Genomic DNA, 16,187 nt, shown 5'->3' on the forward strand with positions numbered 1-16,187 from the left:
AATGTATGGATGAATTCAAGAATTAGAACTATCCAAAAATAAAATGAAATGTTTGAATTCCTCATTACTAGAGGTCTCCGAATATAGATCCAATACATATTCCCAATATGCTTCCAGATCTAACATTCAGTGATTTGAAGCATTGAAATAAAAATATTGGGCTAATTGGTACTCTAAAAATAGCTAATGGTATTTCTGTAAAACCCAAGTCTCCCTGCTTATAGCATTGTTCTTGCACTGGCTGCATAGTCACCAAATCATCAATCAATGAACCTCAAATGCTAAGTGTTATTTCAAGAAATGTTAATGGTAGGACTAACTACTCTATCAACTACAATAACAGCTTACAATATCCAAAGAGTTCTGAAGTTCAAGTGGAAATATAATTAAGAAAATGGAATGATGAGCATGTTGAGGTTCAGTGAGTTTATTTTTCAGTAGAGAAAAAACTCATAATAAATATTCAGGAACTAAGTTCTTCATCAAACATATTTGTTATAATAATTTTAACAATAAAATAGTAATAACATTAATAGTAACAGCAAAGTATCTCACAGTTTTTCCTGAACCTTTTTATGAAGGGCCAGCTCATACTCAAGTTCAGATAATGAAGATGTGAAGCTAAATAAAAATCATTTAATTTGATTAGATGTAGCCAAAGAATATGAACAAACAATTCTCAAAGGATGAATTACAAACTATTAAAAATGTAAGAAGTTTGATCTATACAACATCTCTTATTGCACAGTATGTTGTAACGCAAAGAAAATTGGATTTGGAGTTAGAAGGCTGGATTTAAATACTACCTTTGATATTTACTACCTAGATCACATCTAGCAAGTCATTTCTCTCTAAAGCTAGTTTTTTCATCCATAAAAACAAGAAAGTTAGATTAACTGATGGTTGTAGTCCCTCCTATTCTAAATTTATGATCCCATTTTATAGATGAAAAGCTGAGGTTATGTGACTCCCCCAAAGTAAAGTGTGTGTGACCTGACTGGAATTCACACCAATACCTTCTTGATAGAAGTCCAGTGTTCTACTTCTTCCATGTGATGTAGTCACCTAATTGGTTTAAAGAATGAAGATATTTAGAATTAGAATAAAAAATTAGGCCTTGTCTTGTCATTTTTCTACTATAAGTCCTTTTGCTTTTGGTTAAAGTTGGGGGTTTTTTTGAGTCTCTTAGAAATCTGGGTTAAATATGAAATGTTCAAGTATTGCCACTGGAATCTTCTTAACTCTTTCTTATATTGGCATTTTTAGGCAAGGAGGAATGATGGAAAAAGGAAAGGGATCCTCTTTCTTTTTGTTCATGATCTTCACTCCCCAACATAACTCAAAAGACTTTAAGAAATCATTAGAAAGACAGATATAGGATTACTTCATAATGGTGCTTATGTTAAGTAATTTGGGGTTAATTCACTATCAGTATTTGTTTCTGATTCCTTTTTGAACAGAAACAAATAGTGAAATTAGTGAGCAAGAAGTGACCTTAAAAAGTAATTCAGTCAAAACTCCCACCTTCTTTGAAGATGAATGGTTTTTTTTTTCCTTAAAATTTTCCAGAGACTTAAGCTCCAAACCTCTGCTCCCTCATCCCAATAAGATTTTTCTCCTTAGAATCATGTCCCTCCCACAGATAATTGGAAATTTGGGCAACACTTCTGACATTCTAGTTAACACAACACACCTAATCTTAATTCTGGACTCTTGCCATCTCTGACGCTTTCCTGCAAAGGATTTATCTCAACGTTATTTCCAGGACTATGCTGAATGCCTTCAAAAGCCTTAGGGTCAGTACAACTGTAGCCAGAGTCAAAAGCCTGAAAGAAATTGCTCTTGTTCAATTAATTTGTCTGATATGACTGAGTGGATCTAACACTTAAAAAGAAAGATTAGTGAGATGATTACTATTGCCTCCAATTCATTTTTGCTTGTGCCAAGTCTTTTAGAGCTCAGGTTCTAATTAAGGTGATTTTGATGTTTGAAAAAGGTAGAACAAAGTTAAAGTTAATTTTTCTGTTTTGTTTTGGAGCCCCCTTTTACTTCTTTCTACAAGTTTAGGTCCAAGTTTATGAAAGTATCATGGATAAGACATAACTTCTTGATACTTTCTCATAAGGGAGTGAAAACAACTCACTTGACCAGAAAATGACCAAGTTGGTATAAAAAAAGCCAAACTGTTAGTTTTAGAAATTCTAAGCTCTGTAACTTCCCTAGTAATGTCACTTAGAAGTTCTTCTGAATGTTAATTGAGGAAACACACATTCCCACAGTTGTTTTCTTCTATTTGGTCTTTCATACATAATTACTTATGGTGGAGATTGTGACTTCCCACTCTGAGGGTAGGCATTATGTCCCATTCCCACATTAGCTTTCTTACTCTTAAAGTTTTGTTTTCTTGTCATCACCTTTAATATCCTTTCTTGAAACTCTTTCTTTTCAAAAAAGAAGCAATCACCAAATTAAAATATGGGCAATCTTTAAAACCATAAACTTAGAATTGGAAGAAAACTCTGAAGGCTATCTGGTTCAACTTTTCCTCTATGGCCTAGGGCAGATCACTTTATTTGCAGAAATTGAGTGTTGGTATTAGATTATCCCATCAAGTCCCTTTCAGTTCTAACTCTGTCATTCTACTTATTGAAGTTAGCAAATGAATACACGCTTTCTCCATCTTCATATGATTCATATTCAGAAGACTTTCAGAAGATCCAGAAAACTCAGATGAATACCTTAAGGTTTAAAAATTGAAATCAAGATTCTAGATATTAGTATTTCCTTTTAGAGAAAAGTACTGGCCCTTAATCCAGAAGAGATACAACAAATTTTGGTGTTTCCTATGAGTTAGATTAAGATTATATTTCTTTTCTGAATAACTCAAAAGTATCTCAGATTCTTCAATACTGAGCAATCAATGCTCTATGATTTTAATTCTGCATAATTCAACTGAAGATTTTGGGAACTTAGTGATCTTATGGGACTTATTCCAATTCTCCCAAGTTTTCTTGCTTTATCTTTTTTTGGTGTTGCCATGATTGATGATATTGATGAGCAAAACTCAACTAGACAAATAGCCCCAATATATCTAGCCAAGATTTGATATTTAACCAGATCATACTTCATCTACTCCACTCCACTCCATCTTCAATTTTCCTCTCTTCCTCTAAGCACAGTAATCAAATTAGCATTTTCATTGTTTTTACCTAATGAATCAAGTCATCATCCTTCTGATGCCTCATATACTCCCTTCCCTGGTCAGCATTGTCATATAGGTATGTTTTCTCCATCTATCAGAATTTAGGCTCCTAAAAGGCAAGAACTATTTAATTGTTTTCATATCCTTAGTCCAGGACACTTAAGGTCATAGCTTTAGAGCTGGAAGAGACCTTGAAAACCATCCAAACTTTCATTTTACAGTTGAAGAAACTGAGTCTCAGGAAAGTTAAGAGATTATCCAAGGTTACATAGATAGAAAAGCTCAGAGATAAGGTTAAAACTCAGGTCCTCATACTCATATTTATGCTTTATTCCCTGTACTAGCCTACCTTTTTTATTGAGGAAAGGAGTTTATAAATGCTTGTTGAATTAAGTTTCTCCTATGACCCAGATTGGACATTTCTGCTCAGATTTTATTTCCTTCAAGGTCTGATGAAATTGGTCAAACAAAGCATCTTGTAAAGGAAACTCAACTGAAGCTCATCTTAGTGGTTTCAGTTGGATTCTTAGTCATCTGTGTATTTTCCTTTGGAAACAGAACAGTTGGTTAATTCAGTTTTTGCTGAACTGGATTTCCCTCGATTTCTCCCCCTTTTCACCCTGAGTTAATCATATAGAGGAGCATGTTAATTGCTTATTTTGGTCTCCATACTTGTTTTGGTAAAAACTTTAAAATCCACATGGTAATTCTTGTTAAGTGTGTTAGCAGCAATTAGCACAGCAGTTTTCTGCTAAACCGGATTTTTTTTTCTTGCTTAATCTTGTCCAATTTCATTGAACTAATTGCTTATTTTGGCTTGCAAATCTGTTTTGGTGAAAGATTGTAATTCTTGTTACCAAGGTATCAGCAGTAATAAGAGCTTAGGTACCTTTGGGGATCCCTGTACATTCAGAAAACAAACTCTTACTCAGAATCCAATCCAGTATAATCTAACAGACAATTGTTAGGTAACAAGTATATATAAGCATTCTGCTTAGTAAGCTCTCAAATATAAAAAATGTATTTATATGAGTTTGGAAGATAACATATAAACATGAATGTATATATTACTATTTGAAGAAATAGAAGCAGTACCAGCCAGGGGTATCATATAAGACTTCCTGAAGATGGAATCAAATTTTGAAGAAGCTAGGAATTCTAAGAGAAGAGATAAAGATAAAAAAAAAGAAAGAAAATCTTATGGAAAAAAGTAGATCATTCCACAATTCCAGCAACAATGCATTAGTTTCCCATTTTTTTTATTTCCTCTCCAACATTTGTTCTTTTCCTTTTCCATCACTTTAGCTAATCTGGTATGTGAAAAATGATATCTCAAGAGTGTTTTAATAAATAATGATTTTGAAGACTTTTTAATGTGACCATGAATTGTTTTGATGTCATCATTGCAAATTGCATGTTTGTATCTTTTGGCTATTTATCAATTGGGGGATGACTCATGTCCTTTTATATTTTTACACAGTTCTTTATGTTTTTTTGATATGAGTCTTTTTTCTGATAAATTATCCATAAAACTTTTTCTTTGAAATTTTCTGCTTTTCTTCTAATCTTGACTATATTTGTTTTATTCATACAAATAATTTTAATCTAATGTACTTGAAACTAACATTTTACTCTAATTTTGCTCTTTCTCTCGTGTTTATTCATAAATTATTCAGTTATCCAAAGTCTGATTCCATGGTTTTCTATCCTTCTTGCTTGAGATCCAGGATTCTCTCTCTTGGTTGAAGTGAGTTGCCTTACTCTCAATGGGAAAGTTCTTCAATTTATATTGTCTAGTACATGTTCTTCAATGTCACTTTTTTGTGTTTTTCTATTGACTTGAATAATTGAGTTTCTTTGCTATCTGCTATGTGTGTTATCTCCTTTGTTCATTGTGGACTGGTATTTGATGGAAAAGATGTCAACTGTTGGAATGGGATCCTAATTCCCCCAACAATGAAACAAAAAGTTAACATATTTGAAAACCACAAACCATTGGATTTTCAATATTTAAGGGAACAGTTAGATATGATTTCAGCCCAGTATTCCCTCTTTCTGAGGAGAATAGAGTGGCCAAGCTTCTGGATCCAATCTCCTACTTCCTTTTCTGCCAGGAAAAAACATTCCCTTGAAAAAGGGTGAAAGGGAGAAGTGTCCTAAAAATGTCTATTCTGCCTCCTTTATTCTGTGACTGCAGTTCAGCAAAAGATATAGGCTTACAATCAAGACTAATTTACTCTTCAAAGATGAGTATAATTCTAGAAGGGAGGGAAAACAGGCCTGGACTAGAGCATTTTCAAGTATTTCTAATGAAAAGATAAGAGATGAGTAGAAATTTTTAAATACAAACACAAGGGAAACCTAGAGAAACATATATTTGAGAATGTAGAAGGAGCTATATGATGATGTAGTTATTAACATTCTAATACAAGGAGAAAAAAATAAGTGTTCATTCAAAATCTTAATGTCTTCAAAGATTTAAACAAGTTAAACAAGAAAAACAAAGGACTGGGAGTGGATTTGTTTGGTTTTAAGAGTTCGAAGAAGGGAAATAGATAAGAGGGTAAAGGGATCCATTAGTATAAAAAGGAGGAAGAAGGTGGGATGTTTCTCATAACATACATGGGATGAAGAAGAAAGATTGGGAACGGTGTATATCAGATGAACCCCATTTATCTTTAATGGACAAAGAAAGGACATCTCTCTCTCTCTCTCTCTCTCTCTCTCTCTCTCTCTCTCTCTCTCTCACACACACACACACACACACACACACACACACACACACACACACACACACGAAGAGTTAGGTATAGGAATTGATTAAACCCAACAAGGAAATAAAGAGAAAGTTGGAAGAGAGGAGAAATTAAGGAGGATAATATCTGAGAAAGAAAAGTCATAAACAAAGCAAATCTGACCCTGAAGGTAGGAGGAAAGTTTGTCTCCTGTTTCTCATGTGTTTCCATGCATTTTTCAAGATTATATAAGATTACTTGAAAGAAGAGTAAAAGAGATGACTGTGTAATAATCCTGTGATTGTTAAAATCAAGCAAGAGAAGAAAAAAGGGGACTTTGGTTTTTCAAAAATGCCTGCCACTATCATGTTAGATGTTGAGCACAGTATCTAAATCAACATGCTATTTCTTATAGTTGGTTTGGTCTTCTATTTTCATATTATACATTGATTATATAAAGTTGTATAGTTTCCTTAATGATATCCATGATAGCACAAAAAGTTTGTCTTCCTCATACAAAGGGGAAAAACTAAGCAGATGAAAAAATGCCTATTATATAGATTTTGATGTATAGTAGGATGGATGGCTCATAAAGCTGGTCTATTGGTTCATATATCTTGGACAGACACTAGTTAGACAGTGAACTGGTCTCTAAATTGGATAGGGGAACAGAAAATTGGATTGCATTTAGGAAATTGTACAAAGCTTTAAATAATCCAAACTTTTTAGATATAAATGGCCACTTAAAAATTAATTTGTATTGCTATCTTTTAGTTTGGGCATCACCTAGACTTCCTAATGTATCCCTTTTCCCTCCTCCACCAAGAGAACAATCCCTTATAATAGAAAAGAAAAAAAAAAAGAGCAATTCCACAAAAGTAGAAGACATCTCATTTTTTTTCCTTTGGAGTCAACTTTAGTCATTATAATTTCATAGCATTCAATTTCAATTTTTTTTTATTATTCTTTCAATTCATATTGTTATAGGCAGCTAGGTAATATAGTAGATAGGGCATAGGCTTTGGAGTCAGAAAGAGCTGAGTTCAAATCCTACCTCAAACACTTATTAGATATGTGACTCTGAGTAAATCATATAATCTATGGATGCATCAGTCTTCTCATATGTAAAGTGAGGATAATTATATTACCTATCTCACAGTGTGGTTGTGAGGATTAAATGAGATAATATTTACAAAAAGCTTTGAAAGCTTTAGAGTGCTATATAAATGATATTAGCCATTGTCTATTTTGTTTTCCTATTTCTACTTACTTCATTTTGCACCAATTCATGTCTTCCTGTGCTTTTCTTTATTTACCATATTCATCTTTTCTTATAGAACAATATTATTCTATTTGGTTCCTGTACCATAATTTGGTGAGATATTATCCATTGGGGTCTTTTACATACACACACACACAACATATACATACATACATGAATACACTATGTGTGTATTTTGTGTGAGTAAATATGTGTGTACATATATACGTAAATATATGTGTATATATATTCTTCTAGGTATTCTTCATGACTTTTGAGTAAGAGACCTTATTTGAGGAATTAAACTCAGCTTATTGTCAGTAAAGAATTATGTGGGAAGGGACACTGATACATTGTTGGTGGAACTGTGAAAACATCCAGCCATTCTGGAGAGCAATTTGGAACTATGCTCAAAAAGTTATCAAAATGTGCATACCCTTTGACTCCGTAGTGTTACTACTGGGCTTATATCCCAAAGAGATTATGAAGAAGGGAAAGGGACCTGTATGTACAAGAATGTTTGTGGCAGCCCTCTTTGTAGTGGCCAGAAACTAGAAATTACATGGATGCCCATCAATTGGAGAATGGAGGAATAAATTGTGGTATATGAAGATTATGGAATATTATTGTTCTGTAAGAAATGACCAACAGGATGATTTCAGAAAGGCCTGGAGAGACTTACATGAACTGATGCTGAGTGAAATGAGTAGAACCAGGAAATCATTGTATACTTCAACAATACTATATGATTATCAATTCTGATGGATGTGGCCATTTTCAACAATGAAATGAACCAAATCAGTTCCAATAGAGCAGTAATGAACTGAACCAGCTACACCCAGTGAAAGAACTCTGGGAGATGACTATGAACCACTGCATAGAATTCCCAATCCCTCTATTTTTGTCTGCCTGCATTTTGGATTTCCTTCACAGGCTAGTTGTACACTATTTCAAAGTCCGATTATTTTTGTACAACAAAACAACTGTTAATGTATACATATGTTGTATTTAATTTATACTTTAACATATTTAACATGTATTGGTCAACCTGCCATCTGGGGGGGGGGAAGGAGGGGAAAAATTAGAACAAAAGGTTTGGCAATTGTCAATGTTGTAAAATTACCCATGCATATATCTGGTAAATAAAAACTATTAATTAAAAAAAAGAATTGTGTGGGAAAAGTAGTATAAAGGGCATCTCAAGAAATGTATGATTGGAAAAGGAAAGGTTGATAATATAATAATAGTGAAGAATAATAGAGAGCTCACATAATTTTTGGCATTTGTGCAATGTCAGATAGAGATCTAACTAAAAGGTTAATCACACTGGGTGAACTCTCAATTTAGGATTAAGAGAAGAATACAGGCAGGAGCTGTACAGATTCAGAAAGTGTGAATGTAGGACAAACTGTTCCTTTAAAGTAGGGCTTCTTAAGCTTCTTCCATTTGTGACCCCTTTTTGCTTAAGAAAATTTTATATAACCCTGGATATATAAGTAAATAAAATAGGCATACAAATTAAACTTTCACTAATAAAGAAATCATAATTTCATCATCCCTCCCATTCAATTGTGAGACCCCATTTGGGTTCCCCAACCATAGTTTAAGAAGCTGGACTTTAGGGGGATGCTCTCAACAACCAACTCAGGTTATAAAAAATTTGAAGTATAAGTATCTTCCTAATATAGAGATCAATCTCTGTAGAAGAGAAACTAAGGTTAAAGTAAGAGCTGAAAAGTTCTGACACATTGTCTAATTCTAGCCTTTCTTCTTGTCTCCAACATACTATTAAAAAAAAAAAAACCAACCTTTAGGAGGGCATCTAGGTGGCACAGTGGATACAGCATCAGCCCTGAAGTCAGGAGACCTGAATTCAAATCTGGTCTCAGACACTTAACACTTTCTAGCTGAGTGAACCTGGGCAAGTCACTTAACCTCAATTGCCTGGGGGGAACCCCCCTTTTTTTTTTAACATTCAGTACTAATCTCAGATTATTTAGAGCTTTAATTGACACTATTTTAACAAAAATGTTACTATTTTTATTCATCTTCCTCTTATCTGTTTTGATTAATGTCTTCTTTTCTTATCTTTTTTTTAAGAATTTGAGTTGATTAATGAAATTTTTGAGAAACCCCATTACTTTTTTAAATGATTCCCCCCTTTTGGGGAAAATATTTTCCTTTTATATCCAATAATTTCATTCTTGACTGCTTTCTTGTCTTCTTCAGCCAACTTTTCCAATGTAATTCAAAGCCACAATTGCTTATCATTCAATTCAATCAAATAAATATTGATTGATTGCTTACTATATGTCAAACACTGTACTAAGCATTAGGGATACAATTAATTAAAAAAAAGAAAGAAAGAAAGACTAGCAAAGAGCTAACAATCTAATGATCCTTTCTCTGAAAGTTTTAAAACCCAGACTCCCAAAATCTAGGGAGGGTAGCACAAAATACCCAACTTTGGTCTCTATCACAAATTCTGAAATGAGATGACACTTTCCTTCCAAAGACCCTATCATTTCCATTCAAGCAACCAGTTCTTTCTTCCTCGTCATAACCAGACCCAGTATGATAATTTTCTTTGTTGGCTTCTTCCACACTTAAAAGAATTAAGTCAGCAGGGCAAGGCAAGTATTTATAAGCTGCTCTGTTTTTGACAGAATATACTAACAGATGCCCCCATAGCTGAAGTAATGCGTTACTAGGATATCAAGTTTGTAAATTGTTTCTAAATTTTCTTATTTCCTTTTGATGAGAGTTAGGAAAGGGGAACCCCTTTTGGATTGGCGCAAGGATGATGGCGTAGAGTCCGCTGTAAAAGGAATTTACAGGCCAGAAAACCTAGATTGATAAAAAGGTTTATTGTAGGGATTGGGAAATAAAGTTAAAGGTAGAAAGACACCAGGGCCAGAGGTGGTCGCTAGGCAGACAGGAACTCTTACATGGCCAGAAGGATACCATGTTTGGGGGGAAGGGCTCCTGCAAAGAGAGAGAGCTCCAGTTTGGCTCTTTTATACCTAAAGGAGCTTGTGGGTGGTATCCCAAGTTAACTCAGATCCAGTGGAGGCTGGGACAGGCCCGATGACCAGGATTTATAAATCAAAGGTCAGCCATGGGGGGGGGGGGGTGTTTTAAAGGGACCTTAACCCCCATCACTTTTCTATCCAGTCAGTCTAGTATACTCTGGTGAAAAACCTCTTTTTTGACCTCTCTTTTGATCCCAGCCCATACATCTTCATCTCTCAACTTCTTAACTTTTCATTGCCTGTTCTCCATATCTAGAATGTTTTCCCTCTTTAACTTTAACCTCTTGGAAGTCTTGATTTCCTTTTAGACTTAGAGCTTGCTATTTTCTGCCTGAAGCCTTTCCTGGTCTATCTTTATCCTGGTTTACCTTGGATTATGTTCTCTATGTTCTCTATTTCTGTATCCGTGCATGTGCTTATTGCTTTCCCTGTTAGAAAGTAATCTCCATAAGAGAGGCAATTTCATTCTTGTCTTAAGAACTCCAGTACTTAGGTACATAAAATTTTGCCTATTGATTGATTAAACTCAAAGGAACCAAACAGGTCAAGAAATTCCAAAGGAATAAATACATAGTATCCCAGTTTACTTTCATAACCGTTTCATTTTTATGTAAGAAAACTGATTATAGGACAATTAATAAATGATTATAATCAAGTTTAGTTCCATCATTTTGCCAGGTAGCCATTTCATTAGTTGGGACTTAAATGCTTTGGTCACATATTATTTCTAAAGATGTCTAGTATAATATCTCATGATTATCTAATTTAAAAGGAGCCTCCCAGGCATGGATAGGCCCAAGAATTCTCCAGTGTCATTGACAAAGGGCCATCATCCCTTTCTTTAAAATTTGAATGTCTTATTCACTTAACACAATATCCCACATCATTTTCTACTTGATTGGTCTGTATATGTTCACTTTAGGGAAGATCATTTTGAATTCCTTCCAATCCAATCTAGGATTTCAAGGAACAAAAGCAGAACTTCACACCCAAATGATCCATTCAACTTTCAGGTCTATGCTATTGTTACTGTTTATCCTTCATTCTTGAAGAGGATCATGACATCAGGGAGATCAGCCATGGCATGTAAATGAATTGAATTTAAATGAGAGAAAACTTAAATGATGAAGACTCCTGAAGATGTTCTTGGATGAAATGGGAGACCTTGATCTTTTTAAGCTAAGGTCTTCAACAGATCTCAGTTTGCCTGAGGCCCCATTCAGTGATTAAGCCTAGGTAGCAATTGAAGCAAAGAATCTTCTTTCACCTAGTCCAAAAAAACCCCTAAGGATACAGAGAATACATGTGTCCTAACTATCTCATTGCCATTTCAAATATCAGTTGTGTAATTCTCATCCTTGGAGACAAGAAAGCATACATTTTGGAAAAGGCCCCACCCAGATCCTGCTGAATGGTTCTGAGAAACCTGAGTAAGTTAGGAATATTACTCTATACTCAAGAGGTCAAAGAAGGTAGAAAGTCAGAAAGGGAAGATGGAAGCAAGGAAGGAAGGAAGGAAGCAAGCAAGGAAGGAAGGAAGGAAGCAAGCAAGGAAGGAAGGAAGGAAGGAAGGAAGGAAGGAAGGAAGGAAGGAAGGAAGAGAAAAGGAAGGAAGGAAGGAAGGAAGGAAGGAAGGAAGGAAGGAAGGAAGGAAGGAAGGAAGGAAGGAAGGAAGGAAGGAAGGAAGGAAGGAAGGAAGGAAGGAAGGAAGGGAAGGAGGGAGGGAGGGAGGGAGGGAGGGAGGGAGGAAGGAAGGGAGGAAGGAAGGAAGGAAGGAAGGAAGGGAGGGAGGGAGGGAGGGAGGGAGGGAGGGAGGGAGGAAGGCAAAATGATAGAACTGAGATTGATAGTAATCATTCATTAATTGTTCTATAATCACTTTTTTATATAAAAATATAACAATTATGAAAGTAGACCTGTGATACTGTATATTTATTCCTTTTTAGTTTCTATAGATTTTTGGTTCCTTTTGAATTTAATCAATCAATTGGCAAGGAAAAAAGGAAAAGAGGAAAACAGAAAGGAAGGAGAAAGAAAGAAAGAAGAAAATGAGCATGTGGCAAAAACCTACTATATGCCAAGTACTGCACTAAGCACTTTACAAATGTTATCCCTTTTGGTATTCACAACAACTCTTGGAGGTAGGTACTATTATTATTCCCATTTTATAGATAGGGAAATTGAGGCAGATGGTGGTTAAGTGACTTGCTCAGCATCTCTCAGCTAGTAAATATTTGAGATTGAATTTGAACTCAGGTCTTCCTGACTAAATTGGATACCCTATCAATAGAAAACAGCATTTTGATGCCTTTGATAAGAAACAGAACCTTTTACAAAAGTAGACATCTAGGAAGAGCAGATCAGAAGCACCTCAAATTATACCAATCGTAAGTAAATGAATCAATAATAAACTTGAGATTTGACAAAAGCTCTATGGGGTCAAGGACTATAGTTAATGACTGCAACTAGCTGTTCCCGCCTATATGTCCTCCTCTATTGCTTTTGTCCTCTAATATAACCAGATTATATCACTTCCCTTAAAAGTTACAACATTATTTTTTTCTTAATCATTTTCATGTGAAGCAACACTTTTCCTTCTTTTACTTTGCTTTAAGAATTGTACAAGAAGCAATGAAAAGCAGATGTGACCCTAGGACTATGGTCTGATCACCTGTTTTCTTATTCATTTCTCCTTTTTAGAGAAGAACTATCTAATTTAAAGACTCAATGTCTAAATTATAATCCTGGAAAATTTATTTTACTTTTGTCATTCATTTATTTTGCTTAATACTATGCTCTATGATGGTGTCTCTCTGATTGGCAACCACTTCAGGCTTAATTGAAGAGCACAGTTGTAGTTGGACAAGAAGATGACAAGTTCTGAGCCTCTGGGAGCTATCCATAGCTATGAAATAATAGCAATAGACTGGTTCTTAGTGAACGAGCCAGGAAGGTTCCAGGTGGGTTGACTCAACTGTAATGTACTCCTGTCTAAGAAGCTGTCTCCTGCTGAGCCCTGGCTGAATGGAGAAATCCTGAGACACCACAAGTGAGATTCTCATCATATTATTTCCAAACAGACTGGGACCACAGAGCCCCTTCTTATGAGAACTACAGCACTGCTTTGAAATGTAGTATGTAGTTGGCTAGCTCATGAGGCAGCATTTAGAGTCCACAGAACTGAAATTCTTAAACCACCCCAATCCACATCCTTTCTCTAAGTCCAGCTGGTTCTAGTCAACATTTTTCAGTCTGGCAAGCCAGGAAGTTCAAAATTTTCCAGGAGAATATAGACATGTCTTTCCCAGGATATTTTACTACCTTTGTTTTGAGGATTGATGGAATCAAACTAATAGGAAAAGGCATGAATATTTTGTGATAGAAATAGTAAGATGACCTATAACAAAGTCATCAAGTAACTTTATAAGGCATTAGAATCTTAATTGCTTTTTGGTTAATCTCAAGGGATCTATTTTGGGGTATAAATAGAGAGTAAATCATGGATTAGTGTCAGATTTGGGTAGTCACCTGACTCATTCTTGTATGTGATCAAGAACCAAGGTGTTTGCCAAAGAATCAGAGTCCAAATGTAGAACACAATAGGTATCAGTTCAGTATAGAGAGGAGAAAATCAGCTACAGAGTTGACTCCTGCCTCAGTAGAAGCCTTCTGTCTGAGGTAGGGAGGAATGGTTTCAGTTTCAAAGCCTATTAGGCTCTTGGGCTATGTCCATGTCAGGCTTTCTGGATGTCCTTTCCTGACTTTTGCTTATTCAAACCACTACTTTCCAATTCTTTGTAATCTATGACCTTGGACCACTCCCAAAGTTCTGATCTCTGCATCCACCTTTATTCCTATATATTTTCAGATACTTAACCATCCCTTGGGGCCTTATGTTTTTTATTTAATATTTGATGCCCTGTTGTTACATTGACTTTACATTGCGGTTCCTGACTTCCGTGTGTTTCATCTTCTTGTCTATATGATTTTTGATACAGTTTCATGGACCAAAATTTCTAAAGCTGTACTGTCCTTTTCCCCTCTGGAAATTGACAATAGTCTTATAATTTTGACCATGATATAACTGTTGCAGTCACAAAATTACCAGAAACTACCATGTTATCTTGTTAAGTAGTTATTTATCTTGTAAAGAGTTTATGAAGATAAAGTGTAGTATAGTATTACTTGAGAATATATACTAATATATATATATATATATAGTTTCAATTATTTCAAGTTCAACTTTCTTTTAGTAAGGAATTTTCCTAATATATGAAAAAACCACTTTCTTGAAAAGGCAATACAGAAAGCACCAGGCCTCTGGATTCTTATTAGGAACCCAGGAAGCATGAGTTCAAATTCTTTTAGACATTTAATAATTTTAATCAACCTGGACACTTCAATAATCTTTTGGAATCCTAATTTCTTCATCTGTAAATTATAAATAACAATAATGACTATCTCAGATGACTGCTATGGGGGTTAAACAAGAAAAAGTCTGTAAAGCATTTCACAAATCTTAATATAAATGGCAGTTATCCTCATCATCAGTCATATTACCCCAATCCCACCCCCAATTCCAATTTCCATATCTGTAAAATGAGGAGATTGGAACAGGTGAAGTCTCTTCTAGCTCTCAGTCTAGGGTATCTAGATGGAGTAGTGGATAATTTGCAGGACTTAGAAGATCTAAGGTCAAATTCTGCCCCAGACCTTTCTAAATGTATAACTTGGGCAAATTTTCCAATCTTTCTCAGTAGCAGTTTCTTCTTCTACAAAATGGGGATAATAATGGCATCTATCTTTCTTAGAGTTGTTACAACAAATGCAATCATACATGTAAAGTGTTTTGCAAAACAAAGCAATATGTAAATAGTAATGATTTCGCTCATTATTATTCTATTACAGGGTGTCAAGACATTACTAGAAGAAACTTCATTATAAAATGTGGCTGGGAAAGTTTGAGACATCCTCAAATGAGGAAAGAAGGAAGCTTGGAAAGGGTATAAATTTAAATGGGTCATAGAGAAATAAAATGAAAGCCAGCTTTATTAAAGAATGAACAAATCTGTCTGCTTTCATCCTTCCTGAGCTGGCAAACTTCAAAGTATAAATGGATGGACCAAATGGAGAAGAGGTCATTTTGAAAGGATTCTATCCATCATGCCCACAGGAAATGAGCCTGGTTATAAAAGCTCAGCTGGACAGGAACAGTTCATTTTGGTTGGCTCATAGACTTTGCTTTATGAGGGTCTGAAGGAGGAAGTTCAGAGACTCATTTTCATTAGAGAGTTTAATTGCCAGAAAAATATAATCCCGTACATACCCAATTTCCCAGGCTCCTTTTCATATACTCACCTAGAAAATTATCAGGTCTACATTAGAAATATACATTCCTCTGAGACCTGACTGAATTTAAGCTCAAATGCCACTGATCATTTATTTCACTTGTTACTTGGAGAGTATCTCTCTCTCCTTCTTCTCCTTCCTTTCTTCACTATGTAGTACCTACTAGACTGTTCTTGAACTAAGAAGGGTAAGAGATGGATCTTTAAATCATCATTGCTTTCTTTTCTACATACTTAATAACCATCTCTTTAATGATCTATTCTAGAATTTATTCAGGAATTGAAATCATGTTCACTGACCTACAGTTTTACATCTCTCTATTTTCTTCCCCCCCTTTAAAAAAAAATGAGATATTGCTTATTTATTTATAAAAGGCCCCAAATGATTCTACTCCAGGGATTTTCCAGTTACTTTTTTGTTGCTGCACTTTAATAAAATGCTTTAATATTAGATCAGTTTCTTATCTAGTCTTTGAAGTAGAATCAGCCCATCAACATATATTTATATATATATGTTATAATTATATATGAGTCTGTCACTGTGCCAAGCCTTGGGGATATAAATGCAATGAATGAAACCATCCTTACTCAAACAGATGTTGTGTTCTT

Source organism: Sminthopsis crassicaudata, chromosome 2 (genome assembly GCF_048593235.1).
Source record: "Sminthopsis crassicaudata isolate SCR6 chromosome 2, ASM4859323v1, whole genome shotgun sequence".
NCBI classification, from domain to species: domain Eukaryota; kingdom Metazoa; phylum Chordata; class Mammalia; order Dasyuromorphia; family Dasyuridae; genus Sminthopsis; species Sminthopsis crassicaudata.